At 48.8% G+C, this 26,514-nt stretch overlaps 1 protein-coding gene across 1 annotated transcript in view; it reads left to right on the top strand.

Moving 5' to 3' along the window:
• BUD13 (BUD13 homolog) overlaps positions 1–26,514 on the top strand; it is a 678,491-nt gene that overhangs the window by 479,783 nt on the left and 172,194 nt on the right. The window contains exons 15-16 of the transcript XR_014815375.1: positions 11,862–11,960; positions 14,367–14,486. The gene's annotated coding sequence lies outside the window, so the exon portion shown is untranslated. The remainder of the gene's footprint in view (positions 1–11,861; positions 11,961–14,366; positions 14,487–26,514) is intronic.

Genomic DNA, 26,514 nt, shown 5'->3' with positions numbered 1-26,514 from the left:
GCCGGCTACCATGCTACAGCTTTATATGCATCATCTATTTGAAATTGTAGACCCCTCTACACACACAGGTTTTTTTTTTTTTTTTAATAAGACTTTATTAAGCATATAGTTCTGCGGCTTGCTTCCTTACTGAATGTGTTTACGTCTTTCCTGCCAGTGTCTGTTTCTCCACTGAATTCTTTTTTACTGGGTACATAGTATTCCACCATATGGCTATGCTATGGTGTATTTCATGATTCTTTTATTTGTAGATATTTTTGAGCTTCCATTTTTTATTATTATAAACAATGCTGAAGCCAACAGCCTCAGGCAAATGTCTTTGAGTGGAATGTGTAAGGACTGTATATAATAATGCCTTGAATAATATTCTGGGCCCCAAAGCATTCTTATCTTATAAGATTTCTGCACATTTGCCCTGAGCTTGAGATAGGCTTGGGCCTGGGGGTCTTGGCCTTCCTTAATCAAGAGAAAGTGGTAAGAGGCCAGACGAGAAATTCAGGCAAGGCTTTATTTAGCAGGGGGAGTGAAGACGAGCAATAGGTTCCCCCGCTAGCTCCTTCCCCGATGGGGCAGGGGTGGGGGAGTGGTGAGCTGGTTCCTTCTATGGGGTGAAGGGAGGGGCGTGTCCAGACGTCGGGCCAGAGGGGTGGCTTAGGTGGTTTGGCCACCCCTTTGGTGGCAGTGTGTATAGGGGGCATGCACAGTACCCTGCTTCCGCTCTGTGCTCCATGCTCTTTAGAAGTGGCAGTTGGTTTTTCAGTCTTTTTGTATCTTGTTGCCCACAATTTGCCCCAACTGCACATGCACTCAGTTATTTTGAGTCCCATATAGTCTCTCTGTATCTTGTTGCTCAAGGAGACATTTGTCCAGGTGCCAGCACTGCAGGAAAGGGTCCCGGGTCCCAGGTCTCGGGTCCCAGGTCTCAAGTCCCAGGTCAAGCTGAAATGCTGGAGCATTCTTTGCAGATTTAGTCCTGCCTGAGTTGGGAGGGGCAGAGATTGGCTGAGCTTTGGCCCTTTGGTTCTGCCCTTGGATTAGGTGACCCACAGATGAACAGCAAAGGGGTGAGAGCCCCTCACCAGAGCCCTCAAGGGTTCCCCTGTCGTCCAGGGTCCTGGAGGACACGCTGGGAATTCCAATCCTCAAAACCCCGCTGGCCAAAGCCTAGGGAGCCAGTAGTAAGTAGCTCCTTTGCAAGATAACTGCATTCAGAGGGCAACCTGAAGCCAAAGATAATCCACAATTAATTTTGTCTTTGTTTGGAATTCAGGAAATGATTAGATTTTCAAAAGAGATTGACCTACCCTTAGATGCTTGAATTTGACTGAGATTAAAAGGGTTTATTTTCAGCCCTCAAGTATGTTCCGAGAGTAGTCCCTCACCCTGCTGGGAAGAGGAGGGGTGCAGTGTTAAAACCCACAACACTGACCCATGTGGGTGCCATGAGGGCATAGACTTATTTATTTGTTTGTGTTTATTGCTGCATCTCCAGTGCCTGGAACAGAGGCTGGGACCCACAGGGGGTGCTTGGTACATATTTATTGACTGAATACAAAGGCTTTGCAGGTAATATGAAGTAACCCAGACTCTTGATGCAGATACAGACTTGTGGACTAGCTGTGAGATTCTGAACAATTTAGTTTCTCTCTAAACTTCAGTTGCTCATCTTTAAAATGGGAATCGTAATGTTCCCTAATGGTACCAACCTCATAGGCTTATTGTGAGGATGATGTAATATGATTCTTAATATCATGAATTACTTTAATAACAATTAACACTTAGCCCAGCTTCACAAGAGTTCCTTCTTCTCTCCCCTCGAATCTCTATCCCAGCTCATGTTTCTCTTAAACATGGTAACTGTCCTAGCATGCCGCCCCCCATATCATACTTTCTTCTTTCTGTTGGGCACCAAGCTCAGGGTGTTGTACCCTATACACTGGTGGGGCAGTGAGGCCATGGGGCAAACTGGTGGGTGAGGGAGCACAGCATCCATTGCCATCTGCTCTCTGCAGAGCACCCCTTGTTCTTCCACTGCCACGTCCTTGAGCCTCTTGTCCTGCCCCTTCTTGTGTCCCCTTTGCTCTGACGGCCTGGGGCCCTCTTCAGGCTGGGCATCTGCAGCTGTTGAGCCAGCCCCTCTGACTCTGCTTATCTGTTCTAATCACTGGGTGTTGGAGACCCCACTTGGCACTCATGGGTCCAAGGAATCTGTGAGCAGGATAGGCTGACTCCTCCCAACTCATTCTAGAAAACAGGGAAGAGAGTCACCATCAGTGAGTACCTGCCGTGGAGTTTCCCATTGTCTCAGGGGGTTAAGGCTCTGGTGTTCCCACTGTTGTGGCTTGGGTTGCTGCTGTGGCACGGGTTCAGTTCCTGGCCGGGGAACTTCCACATGCTGAGGGCATGGCCAAAGATGAAAAATAAGCATCTGCCATGTATCAAGCACTGGTCCAGGAAGTTCACTTGTGGCTATTACCCAAGTCATCATCTGAAGTGTAAGTATGAGGAGAAAACACCAGGTTACATAGCTGGGAGGGGTCAGAGCCAAGGTCTGTACCTGGGTTAGGGTGTGACCAGTTGTTCTGGAGTAAAGAGGTTTGCTCTCTGCAACTGGGCTGGCCAGGCACCTCCCCTCTCAGCCCTGGCTCTCTCCCTCTGGCAGCACCATCTTCCAGAGCTACACATGGCCCTGGAAGAAGAGATGCTGAAATCTTATGTAATTACCCAAATCATGGCTCCTAAATGGCCTCTGATTACAGCACTAAAGCTCCTTTCTGCCATGCAGCCCTGGCCCTGCTGAATAGAGCTGCGACCACTTTGTGTGGGATTTTTTTCTTTTAAAGCCAAGGAGAAGGCTTATCCGCATGCAAAGTAGGTCAGAACCTTAGCAAAGATCTTTTCAAACACTTGGCTTTTTTGAAGTCCTGCTACGAAACTCCTTTTGTTTCTCCTGCCTTTGCCTCTTCCCTCTCACCCTTCTCCTTTTCCCAAAGCCTCAGCGACATCAAATGGCTCTAAGCGACAGCGAGAGTGGCCCGCGATAAGCTCAATTATACATGATAGCAGGCTAGCCCAGCTGGGGTCAGGGTGCCAGCTGGGGTCAGGGTGCCACCTGCGGCCAGGCTGCCTTGTCGGGTGCCTTCCAGCCCCAAGCCACCTTTACAGCATCGTGGGCACCTGATTCGTCAGCTGGAATAGTGTGTGCTTCGTCCTCGGTCCCACCAGCCCATTGGAGGCGTGGGTGGCTGAGGAAGGCACCTGTGCCTGGGAGCCATTGGCTGGCCTTTGTGGTGCTCTTTTTAATTCAAACTTGCAAAAGACCTTTGTTCCAGCAGGAAATCAACTCAGCTGGACCGGTTTGGTGCTTTGCCTAATGCTATGGCGGTAAGGAGGGGAGTTACTTGCCTTCCTTTTGCTTTGATTTCTTCAGCCCCTCAGCCCCACCCTCACCAACTGTAGGTTGAAATCAGCAAGAGTTGTGTATTTTTTTCAGTAAGATGGAGTTCACAAAGGCAGCCACACCCGAAACCACCCGAGACTCTCAGCCCACTCTTGATGAGCGGACAGAATACGGGGGTACTTCTGGCCCCACTTAACGGTGAAGGAAATCAGGTCCTAGCATCTTGGTGAAGTGACCGCTGGCACTAACATCTGCTCTGTCTGCTGACGACTGCTCAGGAGCCGGAACCCACCTGCTGACTCTGGAGTCTTTTCCTCAAACCCCTATGACTGGGAGAGGAATCAGAGGTGTGTGTGTGCGCCTCCTCTCCAAAGGACAAGCTAGTGATCATGATGACTTTGCTCTGTGCCCGCGGTGATAATGTCATCCAGCGGCTCAGCGGGATTCCCTCCCACAAGCATCTCCTTTCACCCACATCCTGCCTGCTCTAGACCTGGCTGGAGAAAATGCCCATTCCGTTACTCCTGCCATCTTTCTCCCGGCAACCTCAGCCTGGGTCCAAAGGACAGATCATTGTCCAGGAAGATGGATGTCTTCAGAGGTATTTGGAAGGGGGCGTTGCTGTGGCCGGTCCAGGAAAGTGGGCGGAGCCAAAGTAGGGATGTTTCTTTCATTCAGTGAAAAGTTACTGAGGACCTGCCATCTGCCGAGGTGCTGAGGACACAACAGGAAAGAAAACAGTCAAAACTCCCTGCCTTCACAGAATGTGCACTCCAGGGAGGGATCCTGACAATAAACTAGATGAATAAGTAAATAAAGGTGGTGATAAAAGCTGAGACAAAGTAAAACTGGGAAGAGGGGAAGGGAGTGTTGGGGTGGCTGGAATTTGAGATAGAGAAACTAAGAAGGCTCATTGAGAGAGTCATGCTGAAATTCAGTCCTGAGGGAGCGAGGTGTGAAAACACCTGAAAAAGGTGTTCTGCACCATGGGAACGGCAAGTGCAAAGGCCCTGAGGCCCGAGGGCACGGATATGTTTGGAGATTAAGAAGGAGATGCTGTGACTAGGTTAGAACAGGTGAGGCAACACGCCAGGCGAGTTCAGAAAGGTGATGAGTTGGAGGGGTGTGTAGGCCGATGTGACAGGGCCTTTATGGGGGAGTTGAGGGCTGTTAGGAGCTGACCCCCATTTTTAGGAGCAAGTGTTCCTCCCACCAGGGCTATTCTGGGGACTCCTTCTTTCCCAGCCTCCCAGCTGACTACTCTTTGCTCATGAGCTGGAAGGGGCTCAGCCAGACTGGAGGGAAAGTGGAGACCCTTTTCGCCCCAGGAAAAGGCAAGGAAAGAGGAACGGAGTTCAGCTCAGACAAGGGGACTCCGCCTGCAGGATGCTTCCGAGGCTTTTGAGCCACAAGAGTGCTGGCCCATTTGCCACTCCTAAGATCCTGGGAACTTGGGGGCTGGGACAGCTTCAGGTTGGGGCCTGTCTCTCCCAAGAGGTCCAGGCACGCATCTATCTAGTCCTTCTAGACACATCCCCTCTCTTTATTTTCCCACCCTTCGGGGTGTCCGGCTTCCATCCTTCCTGTGGGCTCTCTAATGACTGTGAGATGAGGAATTGCACACAGCAGAGAAGCCAGCAGGGTGGGCAGGTCTGAAGATGCTGGATTTCTCACCTCTCCCGCCTGCTCCCTCTCTTGCTGCCACCTCTCCCCCCACACACCCCCTTCTCACCCCTTTGCAGAAGAAAATGACAATGCATGTGTGAAGATTGCTTGCTGGCTAGAAACGCTCTGTCTCCTCCCTTCCCAACTCAGAAGCAACAGCCTTCCTGTCCGCATCCCACCCCAGCCCCGGCTGATTCTGGGTATCCCAGCACCTCCTTCCCTTCTCTCTTCTCTTCCTCCTTGCACCATTTGGAGGGCACTCCCACCCTTTTATGTATAGTCGGAATTCCCCAGGCTGATGAATGGGGACAGGCTGCACTGGGATGCTTAATCTAGGATGCAGCTCTTGCGTGGGGATGGGGTTGAATTCACCCCAGGGCACCCAATTTGTGTGAATTACTCTAATATGAAGGAAGGTGGGCTTGTAGACACGTGTAGAGGTTGTTTGCATTTCAGAATTCCAAAGTGAAGGCACCCAGAGTATCAACTTACACTGACACACGTGGTGAGATGCACCTCCACTGGGGTAGGAGAAAACATGAACGACCCTAGGTTTCCTGTTGGTCCCTCCATCATCCTTTTCTCCTGGGAGCCTTCCGTCACAGACCCTCAGACACAGGCTTCTCCATCCCTCTCTCAGCAGGAGGCCAGCCGGCAGGGAAGGGCGGGCCCAGCAGCTTCCTTCCAGGGCAGGGTGGGGTTTGTTTGCCTGTGTGAAGCGCCTCTTCTTTTGGAGAGAGAGCAAGAAGAAGGGAGAAAATGAAACACTTTTGCCACCTCCTCGTTAGTTCCAAGTCCCAGGTGAGCTGGGGAGCTCACAGCTCCTTTTGTGAGGCTGGCGGCCTGTAGCGTCTCCATGGTGATGCCTTGAGGCTTCTCCAAGTTGGGGACCGGCCTCCCTCAGCAGAATTCCCTGTGCTGCTAGTATCAGAGATGGGTGGGGAGAGGCACCTTGTGGGATCAAAGGGGGTCTGGATGGGCTTGGCCTGGGGAACCGGAGGTGTGTTCTTGACCCTTGGCTTCTTGGAGGCCAGCAGCAGCTTTGGAACCTGGGGTCCAATCAGATACCACACCTGGAGTGTGACAGTCAAGGTTGAGAGTCAGGGTTTCATGCCCCCATATGCAGATTTGTCTCCTACGACGCCTCTACACAGACCTGGTCCATGAACCTGGCTTGGACTCCGCACCACTGAGCATTTTTTCCAGTTGTTTTCTTATCTGAGACCCATCCCTTCCTCAGTATTTCTCTGACTTAGCTCCAGAGTCCCTTCTCTGGGAAGCCTCCCTGGATACAAACCTCAGTCCCCTTGCCCCAGGGCTCTCCTCCTCTTTTAAATCCAGACGCACTGCCCTTCTGGGTCTGGCTGGCTCCCAGGACCACACAGCGGCTTGGGGTGTTACTCACTGTGCCTGTGAGGGCTGGGTGGCACGGCAGGGAGGACACAGGTCCAGCTCTAGTGTCCGACATTCCAGGGCTTGACTCGTGGCTCTGCCCGTTGCTAATTTGCTCCTGTCTGATGACTGTCACTTCCAAAGTGGTCTGTCTCACGGAGCTGTAAGGAAGCAGGCTGTGAGCCTCAGTTTCTTCACCTGCAAATTGGGGATCCTCATAACTCCTCACAGACTGCAAGAGGAGCTGAATGACATGCTGCTCTAGGAACTGGAGTAGCAGGCCGGCGCCTTCCCACTGCCTCCCTCCCTCCCACCTCCCGTTTAGATGGTGCTATTTACTCCCCAGCAGCCTGTATTTTTCCCGAGCAGCGCTTTGCGCACACATATAATTAATCATTGGGTTCTTGTACTGATTCACTTGATTTTTCTCTAGGGGCGCTTGCAGGCAATGGGCTTTGTCTGATATGTCCATCACTGTCTCCCAGTGCTTAGCACAGAAGCCGGACCGCGAGGGGCTTAGGAAACAGCTGCTGACTGGCCATCAGAACCGGGATTAGAGGCCCTCCCTTCGAGACCATTGGTTTCTAGGCTGCAGCTGCTCCTTGACGTCTTTGACTTTCCACGCCGCCTTGCACATAGTAGGTGCCCGTTAAGTGGCTCCTTAGAGATCAGTCCTCCATTGCACATGACGCCATGTGGGAAGGAAGGACTGCAGAGCCAGGCTCCTAGGTGATTTCTAGGAACAGAAGAGGGACCCCCACCTCCCCCCGCCCCCTGCAGCGTGGCTGAGGGGAAATCTAGAGTTTGAGAGGCAGGATAACCAAAGGAGTCCCTCAGGGCTCCTTCTAATCCTGGAGTCGATGGTCCACAGAAGCAGGAAGGACTTTGATCCAGAATGTACCAGTCAGCTCCAGAGCAACGGTGCCCTTGGTGCCAGCTGGAGGAGACCAGACCGTGTTCTCCAGGGGAGCTGGGCTAGCACACTGATTGGCTAGAGATCATTCCCATGAGCATTGCTAAAGTTGGGGCAAACTCGATTTTAAGCTAAGTGGAAATATTTTTATTTGAGTTAATGTACATTGGATCTAGTAAACACACTGAGTATATTACGACGCGCTCTGGAAATGTGCAGTCCGATCAGCAAACAGATTAGTTTTAAGTGAAAAGACACTGGCAGACGCTTAAATTCATTGACTTGTTGAGAACGTCTAGATTTGGATATAAATGCACTGGAACGCTAGATCAGTTTGGTGTCTCAGCCCATCCGCACGGAGAAGCTATTGATTTTAGTTGATATGCATTGATTCCCAGAAAACAGGACGGCTTTTGAAAATGAACTTCCAGTAATTTCAGGGAGAAGCCGGTGCGTTCGTCTCCACGCGAGGCTGGCTTGTTTTGTTAAACGTGTCTCTACGCCTCGAAGGAACGGAGCAGCAGACAAATATCTTCGTATGAATTAAAATGCATTGATTCTTGGAGGGAAATGATGGTCTCTGTTAAAAGCTTTTTGGAGATGTTAGCATGCAGGAGTTTGAATAAAGCCTTTGTTCGGTGCCCCTTCCTCTCTGCCTTATGCTCGCCCCCCAAAGGGGGAAGTTTTCAGAGCCCATGTGGAGTTAGAGGTGCTGGCGGGTGGGGTGGGGTGGGGTCGGGAGAGGAGAAGGGGATCTGTCACGCTGCTAATCCCTTGGAGCCAGTGGGAGCATGAAACTGCTCCTCTCCAGGGGTGGGAGCATTGAATCAGTCCAATGGGTTGATCTCATCATAACCAGACAGAGACCCATAAGCTCAGGTGCCCAGGTGGGGGCTGAGGGAAGAGGAAACAAAGTTTCCATTGATAAAGAGAATAGCAACAGAAAGGAGGGGCCCCAGGGGTCAGGTCTTGGCTACAGAAATGAGGGGGAGCATGTGCAGTTTGGGTCTCTTGGTCAACGGGCTCCCTGTGCTGAGGGGCAATGACTCGATGATAATGGTGGAAATGGTGCAGGAGTGAGTTATCTCACTTTCTTACCTTCTGAATGAGTTGGACGTGAACCAGAGGCGTAATTTAGGCATTTCTCACCCTCATTAATGAATAGCTCCCTTGGGGTATGCAGACAGCACGGCTGGAAAAATGATTCCAGAAGCCAGGAAGGAAGCAATTGGCCTGGAACTTATTTTTCATGTGTTGAGACTCCCTGGATCTTTCTGGATCAAAGCCACTTAAGACTACTTTGAGGGTTGATCATGGACTTAACTCCTTGTCATTAGCCACGCCTACCTTCTCCTCAGCCCCCAGATACACCCTGGGTGGGTGATTAAATCTACTGTGGGGGGTGTTTGTTAGCCGCACGCACACCCAAGAGGATGCTGATAAGTTGCCCAGGTAACACTGACCATGGCAGCTAAACCCCCTCCCCCAGCGACAGGAGAGAAGGCTGCTGGGAAAGACTTAGGGGAACATGGACTGTGAAGCTTCCTCCTTTCACCTCTGGCTGCAGCTGTTAGAAGTCTAGGGTCCTGGTCCATATCTACTTACCCCAGGCAGTGATTCTCTCCCCCGTCCCTCCCCTCTGCTCCTCTCCACTGCCTTCCACTTGCTCCTACTCTGGTTTAGGAAGGGGACTGCCTAGCCTTGGAAGCATGGGGTCAAAGCCTGGGGAGGGACTTTATGACTCCTTCAGTCCATCCCCCAGCTGATGCTTCCTCCTCTGCCTCTACAAGATTCCATGTTGAATGTAGTCTCAGCCTGAATACCTCTGGCTGTGGACTGCTCCTCTCCCAGGAGTCTTTTTCAAATAGGTAGTTCTAGTCAATGCAAAGTGCCCCCGCCCCTTGCCTGCCAATACCAACCCCAAACTAAATGAGCCTTAATGCCATCATGGTCCTGGTTTTATCCTCTGGGGTGGCACAGAAGCAGTCTCATTCTTCTTCCCCATGGTGGTCTTTAGTCATTGAAGAGAGGATGTCCCCAGTGAGGCTTCCCTTCTCCAAGCAAATCATCCTGGGTTCTTAAGCTGTTTTTTAGATGACATGGTTTCAGGTCCCTCCGCCATATGCAAGACCAGCCTCATAACTTGTGTGGGCCCCCAGTGCAAAATAAAAATGTGCGGCCCTTTGTTCCAGAATTACCAAGAATTTCAAGATGGTGACAGCAGGCAGCATTAAACCAAGCTCAGGGTTGCATGCCCATGAAGCCAACCCAAATCGTATGGGACCTCTTTCCCCAGATTTCAGTTTGCAGTGTCCTTCTAAGTGATGTTTTAGGATTAGACTGTCCAGGGTAGAAGCATAGTGACTGTCCCTTTTTTCTGGATATATATGTTAGTAGAGTTGAAGCAATTGACAATCACATTAGCTTTACTGGCAGGCAGAGTGTACAGGTGCATCATAGTCAGCATTATAGCCACTCTGGTTTCTAGGTTTGATTCATACCTGTAGCAGCTGAGCCATCTCTCTCCCACTCTCAGGCTGTTGCAAGAATCCACAGTGGAGAATTTTGCTTTGCCCGCGGGATCCACTCCAGTGCTTAAATGCCTATATTGTCCTTTAGGCAGTGTATTCGTTCACTCATTCAATCCACAGAGAAACATTTACTGAGGGCCCACTTTGTGCTAACCACAGTGATAGGAGTCAGGATATTTTTATTTTATACATTACACCCTTTAAAAAAAAAAGAAGGGGTTCCCATGTGGCTTACTGGGCTAAAGATCCGACATTGTCTCTGCAGTGGCTCAGGTCATTGCTGTGGCACAGGTTCGATTCCTGGCTTAGGAACTTCCACATGCTGCAGGCATGGCAAAAAAAAAAAAAAAAAAAAAAAAGAAGTATAATTCATTTACAGTGTTTCAGGTATACGGCAAAGTGATTCAGTTAAACAAATCTCCCTATATAACTATTTTTTTCAGATAGTATATAATATTTAATGAAACATGACCCTTGCCTTGAAAAGTTTTAATTTAGAGGAGAAAAGATATTTCAACAATAATTACATGAAAATGTACTGGTTTCTGTAACAGAGATGTACACCGGAGTGGAAAGATGGCAAATCACCCCGCCTGGGAATCGTGGAAGGCTTCAAAGGAAAGGTGGCATTCGAGGTGTCTTTTGAAGGATGAGTAGAAGTTTGACACATGGGAAGGGCAGGAGGGGAAGCCCAATTTCCGAAAGCCTGGTTTCCTCCGCATGAATTCCCAATTCATTTCTTTTGGCCGTTCTTCTGGGGCAGCAACCAAGGACATTGGCCCTGGTGGCTCCCCACAAATTTCCACAGCCTATTTCATCCGTCAGGCCTTTCAAGCAGACCCCACTGCCTTGATGAGAAGATATTGCTGAAGTTTTTGCTGCAGTTTTAATTTCTTGACATCATCTGGGTGCGTTGGGAAAAATGAGATCTAATAATGAATGATTACAACTCTCAAGTTAAGTCTAGTTGGTTGACTAATCAATTTGGTTAAGTGAAAATCCATAGCAAATGAGTCGACCGCAGTATGACATTTCTCCATCCAATTTAAATTAAAATCACCAACCATAATAATTTCACAATTACTCAGGGAGGGCACACTGGAGACTTGACCCCCGGAGCAGAGAAATTGCAAATGCCGCGAAGAGTTGGCTGAGAGTGGGGTGATGATGGAGTCACTTGAGATGAACTCTGCCTGAACTGCTCAGCCTCGTCAGCATCAGGGGTGGGGGCAGTGGGCAGGGAGGGGCGTCTGCAAAGGATGCTGATCAGCAGTTCCATATTCTTGGGTGCAGCCCTGCTTCTCTGCCCTGAGGGTGGGGGTGAGGCAGGAGTTTCTATCCTCTTGGCTTGAAAGCTCATCATGAAAGCTTTTCCAGCAGGAGAGCAGGATCTTTCTTCTCCAGATAAGGGGTGGGGGGCGAGAGGTGGAAGTCATTCTTTCCATTTCAAATTCTCCCAAATTTCAGCTATCTGTTCTTGGGCGGTGGATGTCATGTCTTTTTTTCTTAAGGGTGCTAAGTGTGTATAACAGCTAATTAATTGGTTTATGATAATAAGGGTGATCATGACAGAGCAAAGGAAAGAGTTATATTTTATCTACTATCACAAGTATTTATTTGCTGAATGTCCTCTTTATATCAGGCATGATAACAGGCACCAGTGAGAGAAAGATGAATTAAATGTATCACCTTCAGGGACATTGTGTAGCCTCTCTCGTGTAGCCTGAGAGATAAACACTTAGTATTAATGCAAGGTGGAAGGTCACTGACATTTAGTAAGTAACTTGAAGGATGAGAATGATTTTGATCAGGGAATTTCATGCAAAAATTTTGTATGCCAGTTACCTTATCTGTAAAAGGCGTTTAATAACAGAACCACCTCAAGAAGTTGGTGTGAGATGAATGATGTAGCTGATGCTACTAGTGGTCCCTTAGTTACTTTTCTCTCTTTCTTCTATAGCAATAGAACTCCTAACGGTTTGCTGCCTGGAGCACATGGCTGGCTGGAATCAAGACCACATTTCCCAGCCTCCCTTGCTGCTGCGGCCGCATAACTAAGGTCAGGCCAATGGAATGCAAGTAGAAGCAGTGTGTGTGGCTTCTAGGATGTTCCTTTAAAGAGAGGGGTCAAACTCTTATCCTCCCCATACTCCATCCTGATGGCAGGAATTCAGGCAGAGTGGCTGGAACTGGAACAGTCATCTTGGGGCATTAAGTGACTTTGGAAGTGGAGGCCATACAGGAAGAGCAACAAGATAGAAGGAACCTGGGCTTCAAATACTGTGATGTGCATACTAGCCCTGCACAGCTCACCTCAGGAGCTAAAATAAACATTTTCCTTAAACTGCTGTTATCTTTGTTTTACCGTCATTCCAAGCTGAGTCTAATTCTAATGAATTCAAGTGAATTGTTTCATATAAAGCATTTAGAATACTTAGCACATGATAAAAGTTTAAGAGCTAGTGACTTAGAGTAGTATTTTCAGTCCTTACTCTAAAGGAGGCAGAAGACAAAGACCCTGCCCACTGAGCTGCAAGAAGTTTGCCTTATTTCCCCAGGTAGACTCTTGAAGAAGACACCTAGCACTTTGCATCATAGTCAAGCTCTTCAGCCTCTCTTCCCACCATCCACTCTTCTCATACTCTCAGGTCACCATCCCCAACATCTCCCTGACCAATGCCCCCCGCCACCCCGTGCCAGACTTAAATCCTCCTGTCACCAGCTCAGCTGTTACTTCTAGAGAGATGCATCCATGGCAGCCCAGGAGAAGTATGAGCAGGGAGTCAGATCCTGTGGATCAATTTGTAATTTTTCTTGTGGCAGCAAGAGGAGCATGAGCGATGCGTGCACTAAATCCCTGGCATGGCAGCAGCACGGCCACATGTCTTGGCTTGAACTATTTATCTTTGGGTGGGACTGGGGGCCTGGGAGGAGGGAGCACATAAGTGCTCCCCAGCTTAGTCTGTCATGAGGGTTGGGGGCAGTGGGGGGCCGATAATGCTGGTCCTGAATTCCTTGCTATAGGAGAGGACAGGACAGTCCATCTTTCTAGGCGGGTAGAGGCACTTTTAGTTTCTGGGCAGATGAGAGTCAGAGAGTAACCTCTCTTTATGGCTGAGACCTTAGTAGAAAAATGTTGAAATTATTGACTCAGAAGTAACAAGTGGCTCTTTGCCTAGCATGGGTGCATATGCTGAGAATGTGTAAGTGCATACATACTTGGTACCTTCAAGGGGAAGAAAGGAATGTGGGTGCTTTCCTGGCAAGGGGGAACTTGTGATTATCAGAGGGAGTGAGTTTGATAGACATTACTCAGCCTCACAAGTATTTCCAAATCTCTCCCTTTCCTGTTCACATGAGTGAATTAATCCATATTATGTGGCCATTTCTGGCCAGTGGAGTGTAACCAGAAATGACCTGTGAGCACTTAAGAGTTGGAGGGCATTTTTCTCCATTTTTTTCTCTTTCTCTTTGGAACATACTTAGATGGTGATGTCACAAACTGGAGGAACCAACATCTGCCTGGGTCCCTGAACGACTGTGTGGAGCAGAGCTCCGTGACTACCAGCATTGGGCATATAGACTAGCAAGAACTAAATTTGTGAAGTGATTGAGTTTTTGGAATTGTTGGAAGTGGCAGCACAATCTAATCGATCCTGATGAATAATGCTAAAATCAAAGTGTGTGTGTGGGGGTACAGATCCTTTAGCTTCAGCAGGAAGCTGGGGTTAGCACACCAGAAACTGGAATCCAAATCAGTTGCTAGACCTTTGCACATGTGGCCTGGGCAGATGAGAGAGGCAATAACAAATGCTGATGCATAGAGCTGGGGATGGCTGAGTCCGGGAGAGCTGCCAAGAATGGCAGGGTCTGCTGATGATATCCAAGAATGTACCTGGGACAGATGCCACCATTTCTCTGACATTCTGCTATGACATAGATCATGGAGGGCAGGCTATATTTAAGGTCCCCAAACCAGAGGAACAATTCCAGACACTCTTCAGAAGTGATGCATTTACTTGTGTCCTCATTCCCAAAATTCATATGTTGAACTCTTAACTTCTAATATTTAGCAGTTTTTAGAGTTGGTAATTAATGTTAAATGATACTGTGGACCCTAATCCGATAAAACTAGTGTCCTTAGATGAAGAAGCACCAGATTTTTCTCTCTGTCCGGAGAAAAGGCCATGTGAAGTCATAGCAAGAAGGTAGCCTTCTGAAAGCTAGCAAGAGAGCCTAGAACCCAACCCTCATGGCATTTTGATCTTGAACTTCCAGCCTTCAGAACTGTGAGAAATAGATTTCAATTGCTTTAGCCCCCTCATCTGTGGTAGTCCGTTATTGAAGCCTAAGCAGATCTTGAGTGAGGACTTGTTTTCTCATGTTCCCTTCTCCACCCATCCCTAAGCTTTCCTGTGGGAAACTGTATAAGAGTCAGGTGGATTTTTTTTTTTTTTTTTTGTAGGTGGAGAGGAAAGAGAAGAGAAGGAAATAATGAAAATAGTAACACCTCCTTGCACTTTTAACAAAACGCTTTTTTCTACATTATTACACTGGATTCCAATTACAGCCCTGGAAGAGAGAGGTAATTATCCTAGGCTTATAGGTTTTATGCATTTGCACAGCAATATTTTGCTAGCATCTACTATGTGTTGGGGCATGATGCTACGTGTTGGGGTGCAGAGTTGAATGGTATAGCTCCTGTGCTCAAGTGGCTGAGTGAATGGAGGCTCCCAGGACAAGGGCTAGGAAGGATGCGATCCTGGCTCTTTAGGTCTGTGGCTGAATTCAAAGAGGAGCAAAGTAGGGACTTAGGCTGTAATACATGTTGATGGACCCTTGCATTCCAGTTAGAGCTGTCTCTTCATTGTCCCTGGGAGGCTGAGGATCAGCATCATACCTGAGTAGCATGTCCAGCATCCCACTCAGCCTCCACATTTATCTTCGCTGGCAGAACCTTTGCTTTGTCTAGATCTCCTGCACCCAGGCACCTCAGGGAAAGCTGGCTTCTCCCAGCCCCAGGGGCTGGATCGTGTATGCAGCCAGGCAATCACACTCAATCTAATCTCCTTGCAGTTCTAACCAATGAGACATAATAGAGCCTGAAGAGATTCTTGGATTTCTCACCCTAAAACGAGCACAAAAGAGGGACCATCTGTTTTTTGAGGGGTATTATTATGTGAGGGCATGATGCTGAGAGCTGCTGCAGCCACTTTAGGACCACGAGGGGGCAAGCCTGAGGAGAACTGCCAGCATGCTGAGCATAGCAGGGCACAGAGAGGGAGAGAACTGGCTCTTCATGTTGATTGACTAAATTGAGTGCTTCTTGTTATATCAGATAATACATATTCTTATTGTTAAGCTCTTTGGGGCATCATATCACTTGCTGCTAGAATCTTCCTAACTTGTATAGGCAGATACAATCAACCAGCATGTGTGTACTGAGTTGCCACAGGCTCCACCACTGTTGGTGTGTATCTGCAGGCAGGTCTCATACTTTCCTGGGCCTCAGCCTTCTCATCTGTGAAACGAGGGTGGGGACCAGGGTCCATTCCAGAACTAACTCTTCTGGTATTACTCTGAACTCAGCACTGGGATAGGTACATGGGGACGGGGGGACGGGGGAGGGGGGGATGAGGCGCTGTAAAGAAAGCTAAGAATCGCTAGTTGGAGTCAGAGAAGAAGGCATCCATGATATGGCTGAGGGGTTGGGGGGCAGAGGAAGGGGAAGAAGAGGAGTTTCCCTCTTCAGGGTCTGCAGGAAGGAGCTGGTTGAGAAGGTCGGTGTGTGTCGCCTGTTCAGAGCAGTGTCTGGGGGACAGGTGGCTGCCAGGAGCCACTCCCCTACCACCTTCCTGATCTGAGTCAGCTGCACATGGCTCCCACCTGCCTGCCCTTCTGCTCTCTGTGCCTCTCACTCCACTTGGCCGGATTAGCTCTTCCTGCAGGGGGCGGGGCTCAGGGGATCTTGCAGGTGTTTCCCAAACTGGGGGCGGAGTGTGGGTGGGAATGGGCGTCCATGACAGAATGAACCAGAAGTGCCAGGATCCCTGTGAAACGCTGAGGAAGCCCCTCCCAGGACCTCACAACCCAGCTGTGGTCCCTGTCTTACCTGCATGACCGCCACTTGTCAGCCTCCTGGAGATGCTGGAAGGGAGGTGTCTGCGGTGACTGTTTAACCCAAAACAACACAGAGGCGCAGCAAGGTGAGATACCTTGATAGAAGTCATGCTGCTGCTGAGCCATGGAGCTGGGACCCAAGCTCAGATTTGTCTAATGTCATCCCCAATTCTGGCCTGTGAGCAAGGCCTTGGACCACTGGGGCCAACCCGCTCCTTCGGCTCATTCTCCCATCCTAAACCACAGAGTCAGCATTATTCTCGTCTCTGCAGGCCCTTCCTCCTACCGGCAGGGAGCTGCCTCTTTCATCTCTGCCTCTTTCTGTGAAATCTCACTTCTGCTCTTCTCTAGGGCCAGCTCCACAGATTGGCTTTTAGGTCACCCATGCTTTTAGGTCACCTGTGCCCTCCCCTGTCCCCTCCCCCACTGCCATACCAAATAAAACCTAACAAACAAAATCTCTTTTCATTAGACTTATAGGGCTTGATCCTTATTTACTTTTCCACTCAATATTCATCAAATATAATTGAGCATTTACTATGTGCAAATAGTGTCAAGTGCTAAAGATATCAAGAATGAACTTGAATGGATATGGTGTCATCCCTTACAGAACTATGGTCAAGTGCACTTCTAGCGAATCCACCCCTTCTCTCTGTATATATGGCACCTCCTAGGTGCAATGCTATTGCTGATAAGAAACCAGTTCTTAGATTGCCTGGGACAATGTCTAGGGTTAGTAGGTGCTGCCTGGAATAAGTAAATTAACAAGGTGGGGTAAAGGGCCAGGAAAGGCCAGGTGAATACATTTGAGCTACATTTCAAGGAGGTCAGGCAGCCCGCCTTCTGTTGCTGCATCCTTGGATGATGCTAAATTGTCTAATAAATGCTCTTCCAGCCAGGGGCTCTGGAGAGGGCCACTGACATGGCTGAGGCCTGAGGCCAGCGCCCAGCCCAAGTCTGTGTTAGGAGACTGCATGATGAATGCAAGGTGTAGGAAATAGAAATTATTAAACTCTCAGATAGGGACAGAAATGCCTTTGTGTGGCTGCAGAGTTGGGAAATTATGCCGAAGAAATGCATTGCAAATCAGCCTGCACCAGGCAGAGAGGGGCTTTTATTCTGCAGGTCCCGAAGTTCCTTTGGCAGCTTTTGTGTACAGCCGCAGAGGCTCTTCTGGGAGGAGAGAGAAGCTGGTAATTTCGTGGCTGATTGGCAGACTGTCCAGAGCCAATAAAGATATTTGTTTTCTTGCTGAAATGCTCACACACCCAAATCTCAGTGCCTCAATTTTGTCTTTCTTTCTCTTGTTGTGATCCCAACCCCCTTTCCATTATGGGGAGGAATGAAACTCGGGCTGTCTGTCCCCCTTCACATGGCCCAGTGTGGGCCCTGTGGGGACAGGGGTCCCCATCCTGGTAACCCATGAGGATGGAGGATCTTTGCCAGGATATCTGGCCTCTTCTCCAGGCATCCAGTTTACTTTGGCACAATCTACAGAGAGGAACACTGCCACTTTGGTGCCCTGGGTAAGCTTGATGTCTGCACTAACACAAATCCACCCAATGTCCCTGCAATGCTCCATACTGTTTGCCCATTTTAAGGATGAGGATAGGTGGCTTGTCCAAGGTCTTGGCATTAGGAAATTGTGGCACTGCGATTTGAAGTCAAGTTTATCAGATTCCATAGTCTGTGGTCTTGGGTTTTTTGAGTGTCCCCATGGGGTCTCACTCTAACAGTATTCATGGTGCCCCTGCTGATTAAAAGTGCCTTCCCCGGTACAGTGGGGACTCTTGAACTGGGTTCTCTAACAGTCAAACCTAAGTTACAGGAACATCTTAAAGTTTTAACAGAAGTATCTGCTTTAGAAATCGAATGGTCCTTTGAAACTGTGTAATTCATCCCCTTTCTCATCTGGACCCATTTTACTGATCATGAAGCTTAGGCCTACAGAGTTTAGGGATTGCCCCAAGGTAACAGCCAACTCTAAGTGCAGACCCAAGACAAGAACCTGTCCTCTCACTCTCAGTCCAGTGTTCTGCCTACCTCATCTGCAGTATCAATTAGGACTAGGTTTGGCTGTGAGTGATAGATACCATCAACACAGTGATCTCACTCCCTGATGTAAAGTAAATCAGAAACAGAGAAATCATACGTAAAATAAATCAGAAGATGGTATGGCAGCTCCACAGTGTTAGGGACCAAGACTTTATGTTGTCACTTTGCTACTTTGTGGCTTCTTTCCCATGTTTACCTCATGGCCCAAAATGGCTGCTGGAGCTCCAGCCATTACGTCCAGCATCTGGAAAGAGGAGGCTCTCCTCTTTCAAGAGACTTCCTGGAAGTTTCCCGTAGCACTTCTGTCTCCTTGGCCAGTAATTTAGTTGATAGCCACACTAGTTAAATGGGAGCCTGGAAAATGTCATTTTTTTAGCTGGGTGCTTGGTAAGAAGTCAGGAGGACTCTCTGTATTCCTAAGAAAACAGGAGGGAGGGGCTACTGGGAAGCAACTAGAAGCCTTTACTGTAGCTCCTTAGTCTCTAAATTGGCTGTCAACACCATGCTTCCTGGTCTGCAGTGCTAGGGATTCCCAGTTGAGAGGGAAGCTGAACCAGTAGATCTTGACTGGCGGAAAAACAAGTTGGGTCTTTGTTTTGTGTGGTTTGTGTGTGTGTGTGTGTGTGTGTGTGTGTGTGTGTGTGTGTGTGTGTTTTCCCTTCCTCCTCCAGATAAAGATGGGGCACTTAGCTCTGGAAGAGTTTGCATCATGGGACTTTTTAATATAATGCCACCTAGCCTAGTGTTTTCAGTGCTCATCTATTTTGGCTCAATTCAAAGATTACGTTGGTTTGATTCCTTCCTGGATTTTATAAAACATGAGGGCAGAGGTTTAGGATAAGGGAAGACGGGACGTATATGAGTGTGTCAATGTATGTATACCTATTTTCAGAGGGGAAGGAAACCTCCATTCCCCTGCATCCTTGTACTTTCCCAGTCAGGCTGAAAAAGCGTAAAATACTGATTTTGTTCATCTGCTGGTTCTTCTGGTAACATGGAGCCAAGGCTGCTGTTTTGAATACCTAGAGGCAATTACGGGCTCCACAAATGAGAGAAACAGAGTGTGAAGCTGCCTAGAGATGCTGAGTCCAACCACCTGCTTAATAGACAAAAATCCCAAGGCCTAAGAGATGTTACCGGTTTACCCCAAATTTGCAGAGCTGGGTCCAGTATCCCCATCTTTCCAATTCCTAGACTAAGGTGATTTTACCTCCCTGAAATATATATACATCTTTTATATTGTTCTCTAGCCGTTCATTTCATGTGTGTTACTATTGTTTCCCCAGCAGAAAACAGTGAACCCCTATTATGTTCAAAGCTTTATGCAAGGCTTTGGTGTGAGGAGGATGAAAAGATGAATAAAACACAGCTCCTGTCTTAAGGAGTTTGCGGTCTGGAGAGGAATCCAGATGCATCAACAGTTAACCATAAGGCAAGGCCAAGGGCTCTGAGGTTGCACAGGCCCTGGGTCGTGATGCTGTAGAAGGGCTGGAGTGGGGGATTGTGGGAGACCCCATGGTGGGGTCTTTGAAGAAGAGAGGGGTTGAAGGAAGAGGTAGCCTAATGAGATGAAGGGCACAGATAGAGCCTGAAAATGATACCAGCTAATAGCTGCCTGCCCTGGGCACTGTCCCTGGAATTTGGAGGGTTTGATATCTGGACCCAAGGAAGGAAAGCCTGGAAAGGTCTCCTCTGCCTCCAGGGCGGAGCTCCAGTCCCAGTCACTTCTTGGGCAGTGTTCTTGGTCCTGTTTGGCCATTGATGTGCCTGAAATAGACCCAGCCAGTGTCTGGGTCTTGACAAGACCAGTTGAACCAGATTCTTTAGGGGCGGCTTTCAGGCATCTCTTTGCTGACAGCTCCCCGGTGATTCTGATATCAAATGGGACTCTTTTTTTTTTTTTTTTTTTGTCTTTTTTGTCTTTTGTTGTTGTTGTTGTTGCTATCTCTTGGGCCGCTTCCGCGGCATATGGAGGTTCCCAGGCCAGGGGTTGAATCGGAGCTGTAGCCACTGGCCTACACCAGAGCCACAGCAACGTGGGATCCAAGCCGCGTCTGCAACCTACACCACAGCTCACGGCAACGCCGGATCGTTAACCCACTGAGCAAGGGCAGGGACCGAACCCGCAACCTCATGGTTCCTAGTCGGATTCGTTAACCACTGCGCCACGACGGGAACTCCTCAAATGGGACTCTTTAGAGTTAAGGAAGGAGGTGGGTGAAGCCTGGATCTGGGTGATGGGAGGAGGTGCAGGGTGTTGGCAATGGAGCTCCACTGGAGAACCTCCCAGAGGAGGTAGGTAACAGAGCCACCAGACCCCAGGTCACACTGGCCTTGGCCCCCCTGTGCCGATGGGGGGCTTGGTCCAGGCCCGCTCTGCAGCTTGGCATAGCAGCAAGGCGGTTTGTCCCTGGCCCTTCCCAGCCCAGTCCAGAAGCACCTTCATTCCACAGGCCACCTCCCTCTGCCATTGCTCAGTCCACACTGAAGCCTTTAAACAGGGAACAATGGGAACAAGATTCTTTGTGGCTGTGGGTGCCTCTCTTCATTTGCGTGCAGGGGGCGGTCCGGCTGTTTCGAGAGTGTTAATTAGAAAGTGGCCTGGCTCTCATTTTTGCTTGTCTTTCTTCTTGCTTCTGGGGCGTGTGCGTGGGGCTGGCGCTACAGAGAAGTGGCTCATTATGGTGATGATGGTGGAGATGGAGGTTATTACTCTGCCATCGTGGTGGGGGCGGGGATGGGGAAAGAAGGGCAGTGTTCCACAGCCAATGGGGTGGGGGTTGGCGGGAGGGACTGAGCAGGATCCCGTCACTAGGAGCTAGTTGAATGTGGCGAAGGATGCCCTGGGGTTAAAGGGACAGTTAGCAGCCACCTCGGATGCAGCTGGTTTCTTGGCTGTGGTTTGTTCATTGTCTTTCCTTGGGGGCAGGTGGGTCCTGACTGGCTCTGTTTCTCTACTTATACACTCTCAGGAGACCCCATACTCCTTCTTGCAGTTTCTTTTGTCAGTGGTGCAATGGTTTGTTCAATATCTGTTTCTTCTGACAAACAGGGGCCTCCTTGAAGAACTGGTTTGCGCCCCCCAGACCTTCAGTACCTTGCACAGAGCTCGGCAAGCAGCAGGCACTGAATAAACATCTGTAGATGGTGCAGTAGGCTGATGGATGGGGAGACGCTCAGCTGAACCCTTGGGAGGCAGCTTCTTGCCTGAGTCTGTCCCTGATGCTCTGTGGGATCTTGAGCAAGTTGCTGTCTCTCTATGCCTCGTGTTTCCCCAACAACAACGATAAACAAATATAAATCTGTAAGAGCATCGACAGTCTGTTTCTCAATCTCTGCAGCTTATTCGATGGGGCAGTTGATGGAGTTTGGGGGGGCCCTGGTACTCGTTCCAGATCTGATCCTTTCTAGTCCCCCCACCGCTGAACTTCCTCATGCATTGAGGGAGAGGGTGGGGTCAGTCTGCAGGGTGGGGTAGGTGCTCGAGAAGCCTCACCCTGCCATACCCTTGGATGGTTTTATTTATTCAAGGGTGGCCCCCATTAGTTTTTACTAAGGATAGAGCAGAAAATTCTGTTGAGGAGAGATTTTAGACATCCACCAGAACTTACCAATTAGCAAAGATAGAAGTTAACTGAAGGTCAAAGTGGGAAACCATGTGACCCTAAGGACGTAGGGGATCTACCTTACGGAGGGCGGGGGGGTCTGCCCAGAGCTGGCATTGCCTGGCTGAAGTGTTTGGATTAGGCCCTAGGAAGACCTGACTGTCAACAAGGTCAATAGCTGGATGAGTGTGGGGACAGAGACTTCCGCTCCTTTGCTGACTTCCTGAACCTCTGGGTCATGGTATTTGCCTGATTGCAGATTTCCAGCGAGCAGGGGCTGAACACCCTGGCCTCAGGAGAGGCTCTGGAGGGAAGAGTTTGCCAGCCCGGTCGCTTGCTTTTCTTCTTCCTGCAGGGCCTCAGGTCTGGTCCTCACTCACAGGGGGATCAAGGACCCAGGTGTCCCCTCTCTGCCCTGGTGCGGTTTGGGGCTGCTCCCTCTCGGCTCTTGCATGCCTCGGGAGGGACCCAGCCCCAATCATCTCAGCTCCAAGAGAGAAAAGGAAGAACATCTGTTAACACAAATGCTTTTCTAATTTCTTTTTAAATCTCACTCAGCATCTGCGTTAAACAAGGCTGATCGGCTTGTACAATATTTAATTTTGGAACCATTTCAAAAGGCGCTTGTAAGAGGGGAGCAGTGGGGAGAGCAACAGCCTCCTAAATCTTTAATAGCGTGCTGGTGAGGAGCTTCCGCAGGCCCCGTCCTAATCACACGCAGGAGAAGAAGCAGAGACAGAATTTCTTAATAACAAATACCTTTGCAGCACCTCATTAAATCAGTGCATTTCAGAGACACAGCAGGACACTTGGGTGAATAAATAGTGCAATCTCCCAGTCTGAAGGATTTTCACATCTGAGTTATTCCTCCTGCATATGATCAGTTCCTTTTCTTTCTCTCTCCTTTTTTTTTTTTTATTTCCACAAATGATTTTAGCTGATGAGTTCAATTAACGAAGACATTAGAGGCAAAGTTGAAAAGGCACCTCTTTCCTTTCTGCCTGTCCCATTCCTTGCTCTTCTCCTGCCCTGCATCCCTGTAACCACAGAGACTATTTTGTGTGGTTTTGCGGTTTAACAAATAGCACAGACAGAAGAGATGCGGAAAGGAGAGGGGGAGGGGAGGGCGATGCTGGTTGATGTGAGACAAAGCACTCCCTGGCTGGGTGTTTATGAGGCTGGTGATAAATGGCGCCTGGGAAGGAGAGGCAGGCAGGGGCTGGCGGGGGAGGGGCTTCTGGGCTCTGGACCACCTGTGGATGTGGGTCATTCTCTAGGCAAGGCCACACCCGATCTCCAACGACAAGGGAACTTAGGGAAGCCATCTGTTTTCAGTTGCACTCAAATATTTATTGAGCACCTATTGTATGCCAGGCCCTGTGATAGATGCTTAGAGTTAATGCTGTCATGACAAAATCTGAGCCAAAAATGGCTCGCCCCACATTCTCTTACTACCCTTGACTCAATTAATCCAACTGTCAGTCCATCAAGATTTTAATGAAGAGGCTAGAAACTGGCAGCCTGCGGCTGTGTCCAGCTCAAAACCGTTTTATATTTTTTTCTGTTGGTTCCACATACTCTTGGTTTCTTACTGTTTTTGTTGGAATTTTGATTTTCCTTTTCAGTAGAATTAGGTGCTCTGGTGCAGTGTCATAAAATCTGTGGTTTACGGTCCCTTAGTGGGTCTTGAAATCAGCTTAGAAGGGATCCCAAGTTGCTCATTCTTAAATTTTGATTTGGGGAAAAATTTGTCTCTAACTAAATTCTTAAGGGGTATCTTTTCTGAGTCATTCAATGCATGGGGAATATTTTCTCTTACTTTCATAAATAAACATCACTCTGACTGGTAATGAAAATGGAATGGATTAAGTAGGATGGGATGGGGTGTGATAGGAGAGCGTAGGGAGGAAAGAGAAGAAACAAAAGAAGCAAACAAAAGAGGAAAGAAGGCTGTTAGCAGACAATAAGGTAAGTGTTAATTTCAGGTGTTCCTGTGGTGTGTTTCTATGCTGGTCTGTGATCTAAAATGCATTTGTCAGAGATCCCGTCGTGGCTCAGAGGTTAACAAACCCAACAAGTATCCCAGGGGACAAGGGTTCAATCCCTGGCCTCCCTCAGTGGGTTAAGGGTCCGGTGTTGCCATGAGCTGTGGTGTAGGTCGCAGACACGGTTCGGATCCCACGTTGCTGTGGCTGTGGTATAGGCCGGCAGCTCAATTTGCCCCCTAGCCTGGAAAACTCTGTATGCTGTGGGTGCGGCCCTAAAAAGACAAAAAGAATTAAAAAATGCATTTGTCTTTTTGGGTCCCACACAAGAAGCCTGGACGCCTCTGCTCCCACTGGGAGTGCCCATCACCCAGACAGTTCCCTTATTACAGAGCCTCCCTCAACCTGCTCCTCCTGTTGGGGAAGGGGCTGGCCTCTGGGCCCAACTGCCTGGCAGTAAAGCCAACTCCCCACATATTTTCCATGTGACCTTGGGGTTGGAGTCCAGTGACAGCCCGTGATGTGGTCATGAGTGGCCAGTGGCATCAATGTCCTGGCAGATGTCCCCGTGGTCTGGAAGTGGCAGGTCTCATTGGATCCTGCTCGTTTGCCAGGTTCTGTTTCTCAGTCTTCTCAATTCTGCGAGCTCATCCAGCATCCCCCCCCTTTTTTTTGGCTGTACTTGGCAGCACGTTAAAGTTCTGGGGCCAGAGATTGAACCCAGTGCCAAGCTGCTGCAGTGGCAACACCAGATCCTTAACCTGCTGAGCCACATGGGTTCTAATAAAACCTTCTAATAAAACCTTCTCTGCTCCTATTAGCCACGATTGGTTTCTGCAGCCAAACCCCCCTTGCCATACTTAAAAACCAGGAGCTTTCACATTAAAAGTGGAATTCCCAGGTTCTTTGGGAGCGTGTGAGGGGAAAGATCTAGTTTGAGTCTGTGTTTCCCCGTGGCAGGCGATAGGGGGTGCGTTAATTACCTGTGCCTGCACTGACAAAGGACCACTAACTGGATGGCTTAAAACAAGAGAAATTTATTCCCCTACAGTTCGGGAGGCCCAGACTCCAAAATCCAGCGGAGCTGCCCTCCCTCCAGGGGCTGTAGGGGAGAAGGTAGGCTGTGTCTCTCCCAGCTTCCGGCGGCTGTCCTGGCGTTCCTGGGCTTGTGGCTGCATCCCTCTGCTCTCTGCCCCATCTTCACACCTCCTCCTCTGTGTGTCTGTGTCGTCTCCCTGGGCCTCTCTCTTGCAAGGACCCTTGTGATGGCATGGAACGCCCACCCTGATGATTTAAGATGATCTCTGCATCCCATGACCCCTAATGTTATCCCATCTGCAAAGACCTTTTTCCCAACAAGGTAACCCTCACAGGTTCTGGGGATCATGACATGACATAGATGTTATGGAGGCCACCATTCAGTTCCCTCTAGCCCATCACAGATGGAGTTCACAGCTCCTTTCTTTCACAGAGCTGCCTGGGCGGGCTGGTGTAGGAGTTTTTGAAAGCCTGCTCCACACCCAGGCGCAGCGGGGAGACGCAGAGGCAAGGTGTGGTTTGCATCCTCAGTAGCCTCATCTCCCTGAGCTTGGGTACCCAGAGAAGGCTGGGGTAGCGGTGAGGGCTTCATGGAGCTGGTGGACCTTGAGGGCCTTGGCTTCAGAAGGAAGTGGGGCTAATAAGCCCCCCCAGTGTGAACAGCTCTAAGGGCTGGGGAGATGGCAGCGAGCAAAATAGACCAAGTCATTGCTGTTATGCAAGTGGGTGAAGGAGAAACAAAATCTTACAGATGTCAGACAGTATAAGTGTGATTGAGACAAACAAGGCAGAGTATGGCGGATGTGAGTACCGGGGGCAAGTGGATGTTGCTATTTTCATAGGATGGCTGGGGAAGGCCTCCCTGATAAAGTGACATTTGATTAGAGCCCAAAAAGAAGGGAGGGAAGGATGCACTGATACATTTCTGGGAGCAATGAGCTAAGCAGAGGACCAGCATATGCAAAGGCCCTGAGGCAGCTGGATGCTTGGGATGTTCAGGGCATCATGAGGAGCCTGATTAGCTGAAAAGGAGTGATCTCTCAGGCAAGTGATAAGAGATGAGGATGGAGAGGAGGCTGTGGCCGTGGCAGGACTTTTCAAGAGCTGGGAATGAAGAAAACACTTCTTAACAAAGTCTTCTAAAGCCGATGATCATAACCATGGATGAGAAAAAAGTCTTTAATTTCACTAACCTCTCACTGAAGTTAGCATTTCTTTTAATTACAAGTGTTGGCAGCATCCGTAGCATCTAATCCGCAGCAATTTTGGTAGTGCTTGTGACTTTGCCATCAATGGAAATCACAGATATTTTTATATCGTATTACAGTTATTACACTTAATCTTGAAATATTGTTTTCTCCCAGCACTACTTCAAAATTATGTAATTAGACCTGCCACTAGCACTTATTATTTACTGCATTAATAAAAAGCTCATATATTACCATATCATAAATTAGTTTTTAAAAAATATTTCTATAGCTGCACTTCAATATAATTTATTTCCTCTGTAATCCGATGTATTTTATTTTATGCATTTAAAGACGTTACTCTGGGAGTTCCCGTTGTGGCTCAGCGGTAACAAACCTGACTAGCATCCACAAGGACATGGGTTCGATTCCTGGCGTCACTCAGTGGCTTGAGGATCCAGCATTGCCTTGAACTGTGGTGTAGATCGCAGACACAGTTTGGATCCTGTGTTGCTGTGGCTGTGGCTGTGGCTGGCAGCTACAGCTCCGATTCGACCCCTAGCCCAGGAACTTCCATATGCTAAAAATACGAATAAATATATACATAAATAAATAACGACATA

This window comes from Sus scrofa, chromosome 9, assembly GCF_054392235.1.
Source record: "Sus scrofa isolate SSC_HxYL_T2T_F1_AM1 chromosome 9, Sscrofa_HxYL_maternal_Yorkshire_Landrace_v2.0, whole genome shotgun sequence".
NCBI classification, from domain to species: domain Eukaryota; kingdom Metazoa; phylum Chordata; class Mammalia; order Artiodactyla; family Suidae; genus Sus; species Sus scrofa.
The sequence above is the reverse complement of the archived record's forward strand: the minus strand, read 5'-3'. Positions and strand labels throughout refer to the sequence as shown.